We start from the raw sequence: 17,216 nt of genomic DNA on the forward strand, positions 1-17,216 counted from the left end.
TTATCTCCACAGAACTCGCTCATAGGAACGTTCATTGCCTCTCAGTCTTCTCTTCCTGGGGAGGTACTCACTGATGGAGCTTCTGGCCCCTAGAGTCCAGGAGGGCGGCCCCGCATCACCAGATGATCCGCACTTTCGCTTTCCTAGGACCAACCTCTCTACTCTTCTGTCGCCTACCACTTGACCTTAGCTACAGCAGCCCCCTCTGCTGGTCTCAGTGATGCTAGAACTGGCCTGGCCTCCTATCTTCTTTCCTTGGCTGGCTGGCTGGCTTTGAGATGAGATCACACAGGTCAAGGCAGTCCCCGGTCTGTAGACTGGGAACTGGAGGACCAGAGCATATCTTGCTGGGTCTACGCTGGCTCTATTCATTTAATTAACTCTCAAGAGAAATCTATGGGGCTGGAAGTTTGGCTTAGTTGTAGAGTGCTTGCCTAGCATGCACGAATACTGGGGTTCGATTCCTCGGTACCACAGTCACAGAAAAAGGTGGAAGTGGTGCTGTGGCTCAACTGGTAGAGCATTAGCCTTGAGGAAAGCCCAAGGACAGTGTTCAGGCCCTGAGTTCATGCCCCAGGACTGGAGAGAGAGAGGGGGAGGGAGAGAGGGAAGGAGGGAGCGAGGGAGGGAGGGAGATCAGGAAGATCTGTGCGGACTGCTTAGTAAACAGTAGGCTCTGGTTTTTTAGTTCAAAGTCTAATTTCGCAGCTGTTACAACTTAAATAGCTCAGTTTTCTCATCTGGAAAATGGGATTAACAACCACTATTTTTGCCAGGATGCTGTGTAGATGAAATAAGGCAATGTATTTTATCAAGTATTTGATACTGACACTAAGTAAGTGATGAAATAATTCTCCAAGAATTTGCCCAAAGAGAAACTTCCTATTGTGGCAGGACTTCTGGGTATCTTAGCCCTTGGGTGTGGATTGCTGGGAAACTCACTGTCTCAAGTTTGTTTATTCAAATCCCAAAGCACCAAAACAGCTGAGCAGCTGCCTGAATCTTCTGCTTCTTTATAGGAGGGGTAGGAAGGATGAGCTTGGGCATCCTGCTTACTTTGCAGGGGACAAAAGGGTTAAAGCAGGTGTGGGAGGGTGCTGGCCTAGGAGTGGGTCACCTCTTCTTTCTACTTCCATTGATTATTCTCCTCTCCAGGTATTTTTTTGGTGGCCTTTTTCTGCCTCCCTTGGGGTGGGAGTGGGGGATGCTGGGTCCGCTTCGGGCTTAGTTATTGTTTTAATTTTGGTGCTGGCTCCCTAGTGCCCACAGTGGATAATGAAAGAGGAAGAGAGAGGTCAGGGTGGTGCCCAGGCAGCAGATTTCTGCCCGTCAGACGGGCCAGGGAGGGTAGGGAAGTGGTGGTGTGTGCGGGGGTTAAGTTAATATCAATAAAGCAACTGGAGTCTCAGAAGTGAGGAGCTGCAGCGCCAAGCACAAAGTCTTTGTGCTCTGGGAGCCTAGAGAGGCACTTTGCCTGTTCACAATGAATCCTCCGAATGGGGGTAAGCAAGGGGGTTAGGAGTAAAGCAAGCACACAGGCAGGATGGCCAGCTCAGTGACAGCAGTGACAGTGGAATAGGAGAGAAGAAGCTAAGAGGGAATGTGTGTGTGTGTGTGTGTGTGTGTGTGTGTGTGTGTGTGTGTGTGTGTGGTTTTGGCAGTTTGAACTCGGGGCCTTGTACTTGGAAGCATTCCACCATTTGAGCCATCCCTCCAGACAATTTGCTTTATGTTATTTTTCAGATACGGTCTTAGACATTTTGCCTGAGCAGGTCTCAGACTATGATTTTTCTAACCTTGATGTCCCAGGTAGCTGGGATTTCAGGTATGAGCCACTGCATCTGGTCTTGTTGTGTAACTTTGAATGTTACTGAACGTTTTCAAGCATCAGTTCGCTTTTATGTTTGTTTTTGCTCATCCAGGGCATTGAACTCAGGACCTGGGTGTTGTCTTGAACTTTTCTTTCTTTCTTTTTTTCTTTTTTTGTCAGTTATGGGGCTTGAACTCAGGGCCTGGGCACTGTCCCTGGGCCTCTTTGTGTTCAAGCCTAGCACTCTAACACTTGAGCCACAGGGCCACTTCTGGTTTTTGAATGGTTAATTGGAGATAACAGTCTTATGGGAGCTTTTCTTCCTCAGCAGGCTTCAAACTGAGATCCTCAGATCTCAGCCTCCTGAGTAGCTAGGATTTCAGGTGTGAGCCTGGCTGTCCTTGAGCTTTTGTGCTGAAAGCTAGCACTCTACCACTTGAGCTACAGCTCTAGTTCCAAATTAAAAAAAAAAACATATTGTGATTATAAAGGTCATGTTCTACAGTTACATGTCCGGTAGAGTCCTTTTTTCTTTTTTTTTCTTTTTTGACCAGTGCTGGGGCTTAAACTAAGGGCCTGGGCATTGTCCCTAAGGTTCTTTTGCTAAAGCTAGCACTGCCACTTGAGTCATAGTTTACTTGGTACTGAGGAATCAAACCCTGGGCTTCATGCATGCTAAGCAAGCACTCTACTACTTAGTCTTATTCCCAGCCGCAGTCCATTTCTTTATGGGTAATGTCACCCCTTCCCTCTCTCTCCCAGTTTTGTTTATTTGTTTGTTTTTGGTGTTTAATTGGAATTAAAAGTCTCACAGACATCCCTGGGTTGGCTTTGAATTGTGATCCTCAGATTTCAGCCTCCTGAGTGGCTGGGATTACAGCAGGTGTGACTCACCCAGGCTCAGCTAGTTCCCTCTTTTGTAGGCTAGCACTAATAGTGCTGCTGACCTCAGAGGGTGGTGGGCACCATACTTGAGAACTCAGCATAGGGACTAGTGTTCAGTGAACACACAGTACATGCCAACAACTCTATTAAGCCACTTTGCCTCAGCTGTGAAATGGGGACATCAGTTGTAACTTTCCTATAAGGGTCTTCTGGGGAGCAAATTAGATAAAGCCTGTAACATGCTTAGCACAATGCCAGGTACATAAATAAGCCCTCAATACATGTTAGCTGGTGTTATCATATTATTTTTATTTTTATTGTTCCCTGCTGTCTTGGAACTGGTGATTTAGTTGAGGAGACAGGCCAGGCCACTCCCTCCTTGGCCACCTAAAGTACAGTCTCCTTTGATAGAAATCTCTAGGAGCTGAGATGATTCCAGGATTTACAAGAGAATGGACATGTACAACCCTCTCTGCCCTAGGAGAAGCTTGCCAACAAAATGGCTGTCCATGGAAGGTCCAGCTGCCTCCGAGAGCAGCCCCTGGAGTTGAAAATTGCTAGGCTAAGGGACGTTTACCTGGTTCTCTGTGGGAGGTTTGGGGGTCCTATCAGAGAATGTGGGTCTCAGAAACCCTTATTTTACCCCATTCATGTTCCCCAAGTCTGCTTCCAGTTTATTCCCTGGGGATGGGAGTGGGGATAGAGTAGATCAAGGAAGAAGGTAGTTAATAATGGTTCCTACTTGACCTTTCTCCTCCCACCCCCTCCTCACCCCCAACCTCAGCAGGCGGCCAGGCGGAGGGGATGAATGGAGTAGAGGGCACGATTTTCACATTAATGGCAGCATATGTTGTGTTTATTGACACCGCAGGGTCGGTGCTAGTGGTGGTTAGGGGGTGGGGGGAGTGCCTGGGAGGCCATAGGCAGGAGGGGCAGGGGAAGAGGAGGCCGTGGGGGAAGGCTGCTAGCAGGGAGGGGGCGAAGGGAGCCTGGGGCCTGGGGTGTGTGGGGGGGTGAGGAGGCAGGAGCAATATTGTAGCGGGAGCACACCAGGTGCTTGCTGTCAGCCTGAACAAAAAGGAAGAGTCAGCAACTCTGGGGGGTGGGGGGAGCCACCGCCTGCTCCAGCCCTGGCTGCCTCTCCCCATTAACCCCTGCTCTGCCACGCTGCTGTGCTGTTTGTGTGTATGGGGGTAGGGGGGCTGTGCAAGGATCTGGGACTGTCCCTAGACCCTGGAACACCTCACATCACAAACTCTGGCCTCTTTAGAGATACCACATTCTTTTAGTCATCAGGAGAAGGAGGTCATCTTTGCGGCAAGTAGTGGCAGAATTTTCCTTTGCCCTCCCTAGAGTAGAAAGGAGAAGCAGCTCTTTCCTCTGTTTGAATCTTACCGTGATAGAGGGGCTCAGGTGGTCCTAGAAAAGTTAGCAAATCAAAGTGCCAAGGTTCAATGACCTTGAGGGGTTTTGTTTTTGGGTACTGGTCCTGGGGTTTGAACTCAGAACCTGGGCGCTGTCCCTGAACTTTTCTGCTAATGACCTACATTTGATCCATAGTCCCACTTTCAGTTCTTTCCATAGTTAACTGGAGAGGAATCTCATGGACTTTTCTGTCTAGGTTAACTTCAAAGCACAATCCTCAGATTTCAGCATCCGGAAGAGCTAGGATTACAGGCATGAGCCACCAACAACCTTGGGCTTTTGAAGGCAGGCAGTGTGTGTGTGTGTGTGAAGAGATACAAAGGGGTGGGCTAATTGTTTCTCTGTTGGGAGATGCCTACAAAGATCACTACATTTCCCCTCCTGCCTGCACTGCAGATTCATTGCCTACTGGAAGTCTCCTTGGATCCTGACCTGGGGCAGCAGGAGAGAAGGAAGGAAACAGTCTATTCTGTAGAGATGGCCCTCAGCTGACTGCAAAGACTGGGCTTGCTAGCCTCTCTCGAGGAAAGATCTGGGGTGCGGAAGGTGAATAGCAGGATGGGCTTCCACCTTGGACCCTCATTCTGCAAGAGGCTTCTGTTTCCTGGCTTGGGAGCCGAGCTGCAGGTGTGTGCTCTTGCACACTCCTCCCTCCTACTCTCTTTCTCTCCCTGCAAGATCCTGGCAGAAACAGAATCTTTGCATTGGTTTGGGAACCCACCAAGCGTGTGTGTGTGTGTGTGTGTGTGTGTGTGTGTGTGTGTGTGTGTGTGTGTGTGTGTGTGAGAGAGAGAGAGAGAGAGAGAGAGAGAGAGAGAGAGAGAGAGAGAGAAAGAGAGAGAATAAGAGAAGATGGATTGGCAAGAGTTGGGGTTGATGCCTCCCTCTGTGTGTGCTGGTCTCCAGAATGTGATCTATAATTCGAGAACCTTCCATTTAGGCATTTCACCTTGGCTATCCGAGAGCCCTTGCTTTGTTCACCTTGGATAGGAGTCCTGGTTCTCCACACTTGTTTCAGGAGAAGGGCTAGTAGAGGGAAAGGGTGTCCCTTCTATATTCCCATACTCTGGCCCATCTCTATTGGGCCACCCCGGGTGAATTTAGGCACAGTGGCCTAAGTGATCACCCCACCAAGGCTCCAGGCTAGGCAGGCACGAAGGCAAACCAGCAGGAAACCTCTCTCTGGCAGCTACGTTGGCAGTTAGGGAACTCTGGGGCCTGGGCCTTGCACCCTAGGCTCTCTTCTGCCTTGCCGCAGACCTCGGGCAGATCTAACCACGCCACGCCGCCGCCCTCGCCCCTTCGTCGTCCCTGCACCTCCCTGGGCTCCGGGCCCTGTCCGCGCCCGCCTCCCTCTTCCACGGTCCTCTCGCCGGGCTCCAGCTGCGCGTGGAGCGGTCCCCGGCTCGGCTCCAGCTCCTCAATGGCCCCGCTCCCCCATTACCCTGATGTCGGCCCCTCTCCCCCTCGGCTTTATCGGCTCTCAGCCGGCTCCGCCAGGGTAATGAGGGCCCTCCTAATTACCATTGCAGAAACTCCACTTACATTAACAGCTCCATCCGAGGAGCGGCAACATCTGCTGTGCGCAGGCAGGCGCGCCTCCCCCGCCCCTCGCTCCCGCCCCTCGCTGCCCCCCTCTTTCCCAGCCCTTTCCCCGAGACCCTCCTATCCACACTCTCTGGCACCCTTCTCCTACCCTCCTCTTCTCATTTCTCAGGCTCTAACGTCATCCTACCGAGGTCAGTATCCCAGGATGGTAGAGACAGGACCCGAGAGAGAAGGGGAGATGACGATAGTCAACTCCAAGAGACCTATAAACTCAGGATCCCAGGAACACAGCCAGGCAACCCAGGAACAGATAGAAAATAGAAGCCGCAGAGATTGTAAAAAGAGTTCGAGTGTGGAATGGGGCAAATTGTCTATATGTATGTGGAGGCTGGGAGGGCTCTGATGTTTCCCAGTGTGCAAAGGTTTGTGCATGGTATACACACATGTGCATACACATGTGTCATGTGTTTTGCCTGCTCACTTTTCAAGCGTCATATATAGATTATGTGTGTGCCTGTCTTTACTTTCATGCATATGCATACTCTACGTGCATTTTCATCGTATGTGCAATGGCATTAATCTACATGTATCACTGTGCTTGCATGTAGCAAGCATCTATGTGTGTTTATGCATATATTTGTGTTTATATATGCGTAATTTTCTATTCAGCGTGACTTGTGCACATGTATGAACCAGGCTCAAAGTCGTGTGTGCACACGTGTGGATTCTAAGTGCCTCTGAAAGTGTTTGCATTTCGGAGTGCATGCCTATGCATGTGTGTATCATCTGTGTAATTATTTGATGAGAATGGGAGCATGTGTGGGTTCCGGCTCCATGGGGGATGACAGGCAGTTGGGAAGACGCTGAGCCCATTTTATCTGAGGTTAACAGGGGTCACGTTTCACTCCTGGAAGTCCCCCTACCCTCCTCCCCATCCCATACAATTAAGCCTCAGTGTGGTGGAAAGACAGCCAGCAGACATTAAGAAAGGTCAACAATATTATCAGCTCCTAATCCAATTAGTTACTGTTTATTTGGGAATCAGCACCAGGTCAGCTTCTAGGGAGGAGGCCTGGGAGAGAGGAGGCCCTGTGAGGAGATGCTAAAAGAAACTATGCAAATGCCTGGGCTGAGGGAGAGCGGTCCCTAAAGCATGGTCTGATCAGGCACTTCTCACTAGTTACTTTGAGCTGGGCAGCTCTACAGATGGGCCTGAGCTTCACAGGAGGGACCAACATCTGGATTTCATTTCCAGGAGATTCATGGTCTCCTTGTCCCAAGAGATTTCCCAGCCCTGGGATTCCTAAGAATCAGACTGGGAGCTGGACCTGCTTCCTCTGGGCCATGGCCAACTTCCTCAGGAATGGGAGAGTCAGAGGAGGAGATGTTGGTAAATGCACTATTAGCTTCTGAAGCTACTTCATTAATCCTGCCCTCTATTTTATTTCCCCTCTAATCTTCCCACATGCTTTTCTTAGCTGAAATAGGACCTCTACTCCCTCCCACTCCAGTACACACAGGGGCCCTAGCTTAGTCCTGTAGGTTTATCAGATGCCCCTACTGAGTATAAACAGTAGGAGAGCCCAACAAATTGAGTGGACCTGAAGGCCTGGGAAGAAGGGGAGTTGGTGATATGTTCTTTGTGCCTTGGATTTCTGGGAGATGGTCATTCTCTTGTGGTACCTAGGATAGGGAAGAGAAGCTAACAGGAACTAAAGAGTTAAATGGGGAAGAAGAGCTAGGGGATGAAAGGGTTGGCTGGTGGGGTTTTGAGGCCAGATCCCCAGGTGTCCCCCCCCCCCCCAGCTCAGCTGTCAGGATAGACAAGACATGATCATTCCCACACACAGCTGTGGCCAAATCAGGATGCTGGGAATAGCTATGCCCTTCAAAGAGCCAAGTTTGAGGAGCCTTTCTTTTTTTGGGGGGGGAGGGTGCTCTTCAGGTTCTCATGCTCACTTGTTTCTGCTCATGGCTAGTGAACGACTACTTGAGTCACACCTCTACTTCAGCTTTCTGCTGGCTAATTGGAGATAAAAGTCTTACCTCAGCAGTTCTCACCATTAGCTGAGCACTGGAATTACCCAGAAAACCTCTTAAAAGATGTCCATGTCAAGGTCTCACCCACATCAAGCCAAGCTAGGGTTTCAGGGTTGAGCCCTGGAATCTATATTATTAAATTCCACATAGAATGGTCAGGGTTTTGAAATTCTATCTATTTGAAAATTACAGTTAATCAACATGTGGGAGTCTGAGAAGGGAGGATTGTGAGTTGAAGGACAGTCTGAGCTCCATGAAGAGAACTTGTCTTCATTAAACAAAAACCTTATCATTTTTACATGACAAAGCCCTTCCTCTCACACTCTTTTTTAGTCTGGACACTATTATCATTTCCATTTTACAGATGAGAAAAGTGAGGCAGTGATTAAGAGCGGTGTCTTTTCCTCTCTTCTTTCTTCCCTCCTTCCCTCCCTCCCTTCCCATCTCTTTCTTGAAGCCGGGCCCTGGTAGCTCAGGCCTGTAAGTAATCCTAGCTACGAAACAGGCTGAGGTCTGAGGATTGCAGTTTGAAGCCAGCCTGGACAGGAAAGTCCACTAGAAAACCAGAAGTGCTGCTGTCACACAAAGTGGTAAAGCACTAGTCCTGTGTGGGAGGGAGGAGGAAGGGGAAGCTCAGGGGCAGTGCCCAGGATCTGAGTTCAAGCCCCATAACTGACAAAAACAAACAGGTCTCCTGATTTCTACCCACTACAATCAGAGACAAGGGTTAGAACAGTTCTTCAGCGGGCCTTGCCTGAACTCCCTGCTCTGTACTGAGCACGCTTCTTCATGAATAGTGATTTATTTAACTTAGTCCTTTATTAAGTGCTTGCTTAAGAATCTCAATGCCCAGAAGGATGAGATAAGCTTACTACTATGTGGCAAGAGACAGGGCTACAGAACACATCTGGACAAAGAGACAGTTCTGCACTCATATTCTGCTTCTATTGTTTACCAACCATGTCACCTTGTCTAACTGGTAAGTCAATCAGAGCTTGTAAAGTGAAAAAAATAATACCTACTTTCTGGAACTAGGAGTATAGCTCAATTGTAGAGTACATGCATAACATCACAAAAGCCTGGGTTTGATTTCTAGCACCAAAAGAAATAGTTTAAAATTCAGTAATGTAGCTAGGTGCTGCAAAATGCTGGACTGGAAGCATAGCTCAAGTGGTAGAGTACCTGCTGTGAGCAAGCAAGTTGAGCAAGCTTAAGGCCCTGGATTCAAGTCCTAGTATCAACACACATCCCCCCAAAAGCGGGGCCGGGGGCTGATAATAGTAGAGCTCTAGGATCCTGGGTGACAGGGATGTGGGCATTAGCAGAGTGCTCAACAGAGAGGACAGTCCTTTGAAAGACAGCTTCTTCTCAGGCCCCTGTGGAGGACATCTGCTGCTTTTGTGTTGCTTTATCCCTTGGCAAGAAGATTGCCCTCTGGCCCTTGCCTGCAGGGATTCTGGAAGCTGGGCCCCTTCTCTCTACCTGCCCTGGGCTTCCAGCAGGACCCAGTGCTGTGCTGAGGACAAAGATGGGTAGTAAACATGTATAAAGAGAATAATAGAAGTCATATCCAACTAAGACAGCAAATAATTCTAGGAAGTCCATTGGAAAGCCCTCAGAAAACAGCATCACTTTAAGATTGGGAAGCAAGTGTCAGTGCCTGAGTTTGCTGCCAATTGCTAGCTGTACAGTGTTAGGCAAGTAAGTTATCTTCTGTGCCTTGCTATTTCTATAAGTGAACAGAACTGTTTCCCAGAGTTACCATGAGGATAAAATGAAATAAGACATCCAAAACATTGCAATAGCCACACTTTTTAAACCATTTTTATAATGGATACTAACTGGTGGTACTGGATGCGTGTGTGTGTGTGTGTGTGTGTGTGTGTGTGTGTGTGTGTGTGTGTATGCATGTTAATCCTGGGGATTGAACTTCGCCTGGGCATTGTCTCTGAGCTTTTTTGCTCTTTGCTAGGATTCTACTTCTTGAGCCATAGCTCTACTCTTGGCTTTGTGGTGATTAATTGAAGATAAGAGTCTCACAGGCTTTCCTGACAGGGCTGTCTTGGAACTAAGATCCTCAGATCTCAACTTCCTGAGTAGCTAGGACTACAGGTATGAGCCACTGACACCTGCCTTCTCCTTTTTAAATTTCTTTCTTCTTTCCTTCCTTTTTTCTTTCTTCCTCTCTCCCTCTTTTTTTTTTTTTTTTTTTTGCCAGTCCTGGGCTTGAGCTCAGGACCTGAGCACTGTCCTTGGACTTTCTCAAGGCTAGAGCTCTACCACTTGAGCCTCAGCACCACTTCCAGCTTTTTTGTATGTATGTGGTACCAAGGAATCGAACCCAGGTCTTTGTACATGCTAGGCAAGCACTTTAACCACTAGGCCAAACTCCCAGCCCCTCTCTCCCTCTTGCTCTCCCTTCCTCCCTCTCTTTTTATTTCATTGTTTCTTGCTTGCTTTCTTCCTTCCCTCTTTTCTTCTTTCTTTCTATCTCCATAGTACTAGGGTTTGAATTCATGCCCCCTGACCCAGATTTACTTTTGCTTTTTTTTTTTTTTGTGGGTCACAGGACTAGCCCTGTGAACTAACCCTGGGCACTGTCCTTGAGCTCTTCAGCCCTACCCTTGAGCCAAGCCCCACTTCCCATTTTCTAGAAGTAAAGTGGAGATAACAGTCTCAGGTCCTTTTGTACCTGGGCAGGCTTTGAATCTAGATTCTCAGGTCTCAGCCTCCAGAGTAGCTAGGAATACAGGCGTGAGCCTCCACACCTGGCTGCTTTCGTTAATTTTAAGTTATTTTTGCTTGGGATTAGCCTTGGACTCCTACCCTCCTACCTATGGCTCTTACCTAAATGAGATCATAGGAGCTTGTGAGTGCACTGAATTATTTGTCGAAATGGGATCTTGCTAACTTTTTTTTCCCTACCCAGAATTGTTTGATCCCTTCAATCTCTACCTCCTGAGTAATTGGAATTGCAGGCATGAACCACCAGTGCCTGGCTAACAACTCCATTTGAAGTCATCATTTGTTGAGTGCTTATAAGGTGATAGAGCTTCTGTTCCTTAATACAGATTGTTGTCATGGTCCTGCAGAGTAACTACTATTTGCCTGATTAGGATACCACTCTGCAGAGTGACTTGCCCAAGGTGTTATGAAGGGGAGACTTGAGGTGACTTCGGCTGACCTTCTAGGCTATGTTGCACAAGTCAGGAACAGGAAGTACTCCTGCATGAGGACGCTGGGTAGTCAGGTGAGCAGGCTGGAATCTCTTCCCTAGGCAGGACCTGGTCAGAGGGACCTCCTTTCTCCCACCCCTTCTTTTCCTTCAGGTATTATAAAGACTGTTGGCCCATTGGAATTGTCTCCAGATCTTTCTGAAGGGGGGGGGGCACTAGGCATTGGCCTCTGCCCCCAGCTCAATCAACACCCCCTCCTCCATTCTGTTGCCATAGCTGCTGACACTCCTTCCCCTCCCCCACCTGCCATCACCATCTATCAGTAGCATTTTAAGTTCTCCCTCAGCCCCTTGAAGTTGCTAAATCCCCTATTTGGTTTAGTTCCACTCCAGCTCTTCTTGCACGGAGGGACCCAATGGGACACAGGGAAATTATACATGTAATAAAGAACTGGTTTGCTCTGATAATTCTGATAATGATGCACACCTCACCCCTTCCCATGAACACACATGGCCATACCTGCATACACATATCACACTCCACCTTCCCACAGCTCACCCACCTAATCATCCTCCTGCCTGCTGCCATGTAGCTCATGACATGATTCTCCCCAGTCCAATGTCCTAACTGCCTTCACTGCAGGACATACCCTATCCTCTGGAAGTACTCCAGTCATCCGGTCCACTCCTAGCTCAGATAGGTCATGGGACCATTCCCCTGTCGTGATGTTTACTAGATGTGGCCTAATGGAGCTGGTTAGATGGAAAGAAGCAATAGTGCCTGTTGCTTTTTTTTTTTTTTTTTTTTTTTGGCCAGTCCTGGGCTTGAGCTCAGGGCCTGAGCACTGTCCTTGGACTTTCTCAAGGCTAGAGCTCTACCACTTGAGCCTCAGCACCACTTCTGGCTTTTTCTAAGTATGTGGTACCAAGGAATCGAACCTGGGTTTTGGTTTATGCTAGGCAAGCACTCTACCACTAGGCCAAACTCCCAGCCTGTCCCTGAAATTTTTTACTCAGGGCTAGCACTCTACCACTTGGAACCACACCTCCACTTCTGGGTTCCTGGTGGTAAATTTGGAGGTAAGAGTCGCATAAACTTTCCTATCTGGGTTGGCTTTGAACCATGATCCTCAGATCAGCTTCCTGAGTAGCTATGATTACACACAGGGGCCCCTAGCAGCAAGCTAGTTTTTATCTCTTACTTACACACACACACACACACACACACACACACACACAATCACTCACACTGCACCTGATAGACCCACTCATCTTTGCTAGTGAGTCTTCAGAACACGCTCATGGAGCCCATGGACCATGGTCAACCACTGCCTGGAATTCTCCTGGGCTGGGTGTGTGCAGGGGGAGAGAAGGGGTAGGAGGGAACATGTGTTGGGTAGGAGTATGTGTGAATGAGGGAGTGTGATAAAGTGCTCCAGGGGAGCATGCATGAGTGTGGGTGAGTGCTGTGGGGTGTGCGTGAATAGTGTTCAGGAGTGAGCATGTATGTGTGCCCACAGCCATGTGTACATGTGTGTACACTATTAAAATAAATTGAAGAACATTATGGGATTCTATTCAGATTTCTTCTTCTCTCTCCTACCCTACAATCTGGCTCCTGTTTTCTTAGCCTCCCTGTTTTTCATTTTCCTTTTTTTTAAATTATAATATATAGAGTTATATTCACCAGATTGTAGGTGCATTCCTTCTCACACATTGATACTCCTTCTCATGTTTTTGTCCCCATTTCCCTTCCCTACCCCGTCCTCACCATCTTGTTTCCCCCCTTCCCTTTCCTATTTCAAATGAACCAATAAGTGTATATACAATATGCCAGGTAACAAAGTCAGATACAGTAACAACATGAGATTAACCAAAGAGCAACAAGAGCCAAGAGAAATAACATAGCACATTGAGAACAACAATCACACAAGATAAATCAGTTTCCCTGTTTTTCTACAACCCAGGGAACTTTAGAATGAAGAGAGAAGATGCTAAAAGGGGGAAGGGAGAAGCTGTCAACTCCAGGTCAGCTTCTCTCCCATCATCCTGGCCAACAGCCCACCTGCTTCCACTTTCCGCTACCACTTCCCCACCCATTCACATCCAGGAGACAGTACGATTACACGAGGGAAACGGGGGAGCCAAGACTTCCAGGGCCTCCCAGGTTTGCTGAGTACCCAAATGCAGCCACCTCTCTGTCCTTGCTCTCTAGCTCTGGTCGCTGCAGCTCAGTGCTCTTCCTGGTCCCCTTCTCTATTCTAACAGGATAGCGCTGCCATTGTCCCTGGCTGCTTTTCTTCTATATCAGGGCTTTCCCAAGCCCCTGTCCTTGGACATGTTTCCTCTGGGGACTAGAGTGATCATTTGACTCCTTGGGACATAGCCTTTTTCCCCAAGGTGGAGCCCTCTTCTGGGAAAATACGGTTACTGCCACAGCTTCATATCTATGAGAACTTAGGTTCTGCCCTTTTTTTTTTTTTTTTTTTTTTTTTGCCAGTCCTGGGCTTGAGCTCAGGGGCTGAGCACTGTCCTTGGACTTTCTCAAGCCTAGAGCTCTACCACTTGAGCCTCAGCACCACTTTCAGCTTTTTTTTTTTTTCTATGTATGTGGTACCGAGGAATTGAACCCGGGTCTTCGTGCATGCTAGGCAAGCACTCTACCATTAGGCCAAACTCCTGGCCCCAAGGTTCTACCTCTTCTTTCAAACTGTTGCTACCTGCTGGGCCCCTGACTCTTGGGTGCTCTCTGGGTCCCCTCCCAGAGAGCTCAGGGCCTGGGCACCATTCCTGAGTTTCTGTTGCTCAAAGCTCTACCACTTGAGCTTGAGCCATAGCACCACTTTCAGCTTTTTTGGTTTATGTGGTACTGAGGAACCTAACCCAGAGCTTCATACTAGGCAAGCATTCTACACTAAGCCACATTCCCAGCTCTAAAAAACAACTTTTAAGCTGGATATGGTGGCTCACGCCTGTAATCCTAGCTACTCAGGAGGCTGAGATCTGAAGAGTATGATTCAAAGCCAGCCCAGGCACTAAAGAATGTGAGATTCTTATCTCCAATTAATCACTAGAAAATGGGAAGCAGGGCTGTGGCTCTGGGATAGAGTGGTAGCCTTGAGCTGAAGGGCTCAGGGACAGCACCCAGGAACAGAGTTCAAGCCCCATAACCCCCCCCCCCAAAAGAAGCCCAAAACAACAACTTGTTTTTTTTTTCCTCCTCCTCTTCCTCCTCCTCCTCTTCTTCTTCTTCTTCTTCTTCTTCTTCTTCTTCTTCTTTCTTCTTCTTCTTCTTCTTCTTCTTCTTCCTCTTCCTCTTCCTCTTCCTCTTCTTCTTCTGTCAAGGCTAGCACTCTCCCACTTTGAGCCACAGAGCCATTTCCCTGAGTTCTTTGGGCATGTTAATTGTTCAAGAACTTTCTGCAAGGGAGGATTTATAAAAGGGCAAGGAGGGGGGGGTAATTTGATTAAAAAGTATATATGATACGTATACATGAAAATGTCACAATGAAACTCATTCTATTAATACATGCTAATAAAATGCTTTGAATGTGTGTCAGTCTTGGTGCTTGAACTCAAGGCCTGGACATGCCCCTTAGCTTTTTGGTTCAAGGTTAGGGCCCTACCCCTTGAACCAAGCTCCACTTCTGGCTTTTTGGTGCTTAATTGGAGATAAGAGTCTCATAGAGTTTCCAGTGATCCTCAGATTTCAGTCTCCAAAATAGCTGGGATTACAGGCATGAACCACCTCGCCTGGATCCTTGAACATTTTTGCTCAAGGCTAGCACTCTACCGTTTTGAGACACAGCTCTTTTTCCCGTTTTCTGGTGGTTAATTGGTGATCAGAATCTTGTGGACTTTTTACCTGTGATCCTCAGATCTCAGACTCCTGAGTAACTATGATTACAGAAATGAGCCACCAGTGCCCAATTTGTTAAGTGTACACTTTGTTAAGTGTACAATTCAGTGACATTAATTACATTCACTGTTGTGTCATTGTCACTACCACCCATTTCTAGAACTCTTTTCAACTTCCTAAACTCAAGTTTGGTACCTATGAAATGATAACCCTCATTCTGTTCTCTACTTTAGCCCCTGTTACCACTGTCTACTCCTGACTTTGTGAATTTGATTACCCTAGACATGTAATACAAGTGTTTGTCCTCTTGTGACTAGTTTATTTTACTCTGGTCCTTGAACTTGTTGTAGATAAACTTTCCTGTCTGGACTGACTTTGAACCTTAATCCTCAGACCCCAGTTTCTTTAGGATTACAGGAACGAGGCACCAGAGCCTGGCTAGAAATCGAATAATATTCTAGTATAGATATATGCCATTTTGTGTTGTATACATTTTGTTAGTCTCTTACTAGGCACTTGTGTTTCTTTCACTTTTTTGAATACTGCAAATAATGCTTCCATCATCATGAATATAAATAAAATTATATGTTTTATAATAGCCTGAGTTACTTTCACATAATAGATTATTTATACTGTAACCCAAACAAAAAACTTTTTTTGTGACATACATCAATTACATGACTCTTAGCAATATAATACTATGCGAAAATAAAAAAAATATGCAGCTTGGTATTGTTTTGAATAAAATTAAAACCACTTAAACATTTTGATTTTGAGTACTCTGTACTCAAGGCTGGCCTCTTAATTCTCTTGCCTAAGACTCTTGAGTTGGAATAACAAGCATGCACAAACATGATTATCTAAATTTTAAGTTATAATTAAAAATAACTATTAGGGGCTGGGAGTTTGGCCTAGTGGTAGAGTGCTTGCCTAGCAAGCACAAAGACTTGGGTTCAATTTCCTCGGTACCACATACATAGAAAAAGCCAGGCCCTGAGTACAAGCCCCAGGACTGGTAAAAAATTAAAAATAATAAGGATTAGGGGACTGGGAGTTTGGCCTAGTGGTAGGAGTGGTGCTGTTCAAGTAAGAAAGAGCTAGCCTTGAGCACAAAGCAGCTTAGGGACAGCACCCAGGCTCTGAGTTCAAGTCCCAAGGCTGACTACCTCCAATTAATTAGTACAAGGCTGGAAATGGGCCTCTGGCTCAACTGGTAAAATATCAAGCCTTGAGAAAAAAAAAAGCTAAGAGACAATGCCCAAGCCCTAGTTCTGATGGAAGAAAAGAGGACTAGAAAGAGAATTCACAAGGAAAACACTTTCTGACTGTGCAACTCCATGTGACCTAACGTCTGTCAATGTACCATGAAGGACTCCCTGGCTTTCTGCTAGAGTTCCAGGATATATCCCCACCTCCCCACTTGAATAAAACTAGAGGCTGTCTCCTCCTTCTCCTCCAAACTGAAATGATACGTGTGTTACACCATACCCAGACTAATTTTCTGACAAACCTTTCATGGGATTCAGATTTCTTCTTAGAAACCACTTTCTCACCTCATGTACCCGCTGAATTTTATTCAATCATTATTTTATTTTCTAATCCTGGGGTTTGGACTCAAGGGCTGGGCACTGCCCTAGACCCCCTCTAGAGCTCTACCATTTGAGTCACAGCACCATCTCTGGCTTTTTCTGTTTATGTAATACTGAGGAATCAAACCCAGGGCTTCATGGATACTAGGCAAGCCCTCTACCACTAAGCCAAATTCCCAGCCCTCAGACATTTCTGTGTGTGTGTGTGTGTGTGTGTGTGTGTATGTGTGTGTGTCAGTTGTGGGACTTGAACTCTGGGCCTGGACACTGTCCTTGAGCTCTTCAGCTCAAAGTTCCTGCCCTACCCCTTGAGCCACGGCACCACTTCCCAGACTTTTTGCCAGTCCTGGGCTTGAGCTCAGGGCCTGAGCACTCTCCTTGGACTAGGCTAGAGTTCTACCACTTGAGCCACAGCACCACTTCCAGCTTTTTTCTATGTATGTGGTACTGAGGAATCGAACCCAGGTCTTCATGCATGCTAGGCAAGCACTCCGCCACTAGGCCAAACTCCCCCCCCCAGGCATATTTTTTGAGTGTCCATTTTAACAATGGTTTGTTCCTGTAAATGTGTCTCCCAGGAGATAATCTTGAGTTGGCCTTTTATACATTTTTTCCACTTTATCGCAAGACTGAAATAAAAAATTTGATGTGTGCTCATAAATAAATTGTCTAAAGAAGCCTTTTTTAATGTGTGAAGTTTTATTTTAACACGTCTTAACACTTGAGGGTGGGCTAAAATTTCTTAGTCATATTGTTATTATCTTCCAGCTGGGATTAACTGAGCCTTGTTGGTCTAGACTTAGGGTCTATCCTGCCAGCTCCGCTCAGGCGCTGTCTTACCTTGACAGAATCTGTGGTCTTGGGAGCTCTGGGGGTAGGGTGGAC

The sequence above is a fragment of the Megascapheus bottae genome, chromosome 15 (assembly GCF_031878675.1).
Source record: "Megascapheus bottae isolate mThoBot1 chromosome 15, mThoBot2.hap1, whole genome shotgun sequence".
NCBI lineage: Eukaryota > Metazoa > Chordata > Mammalia > Rodentia > Geomyidae > Megascapheus > Megascapheus bottae.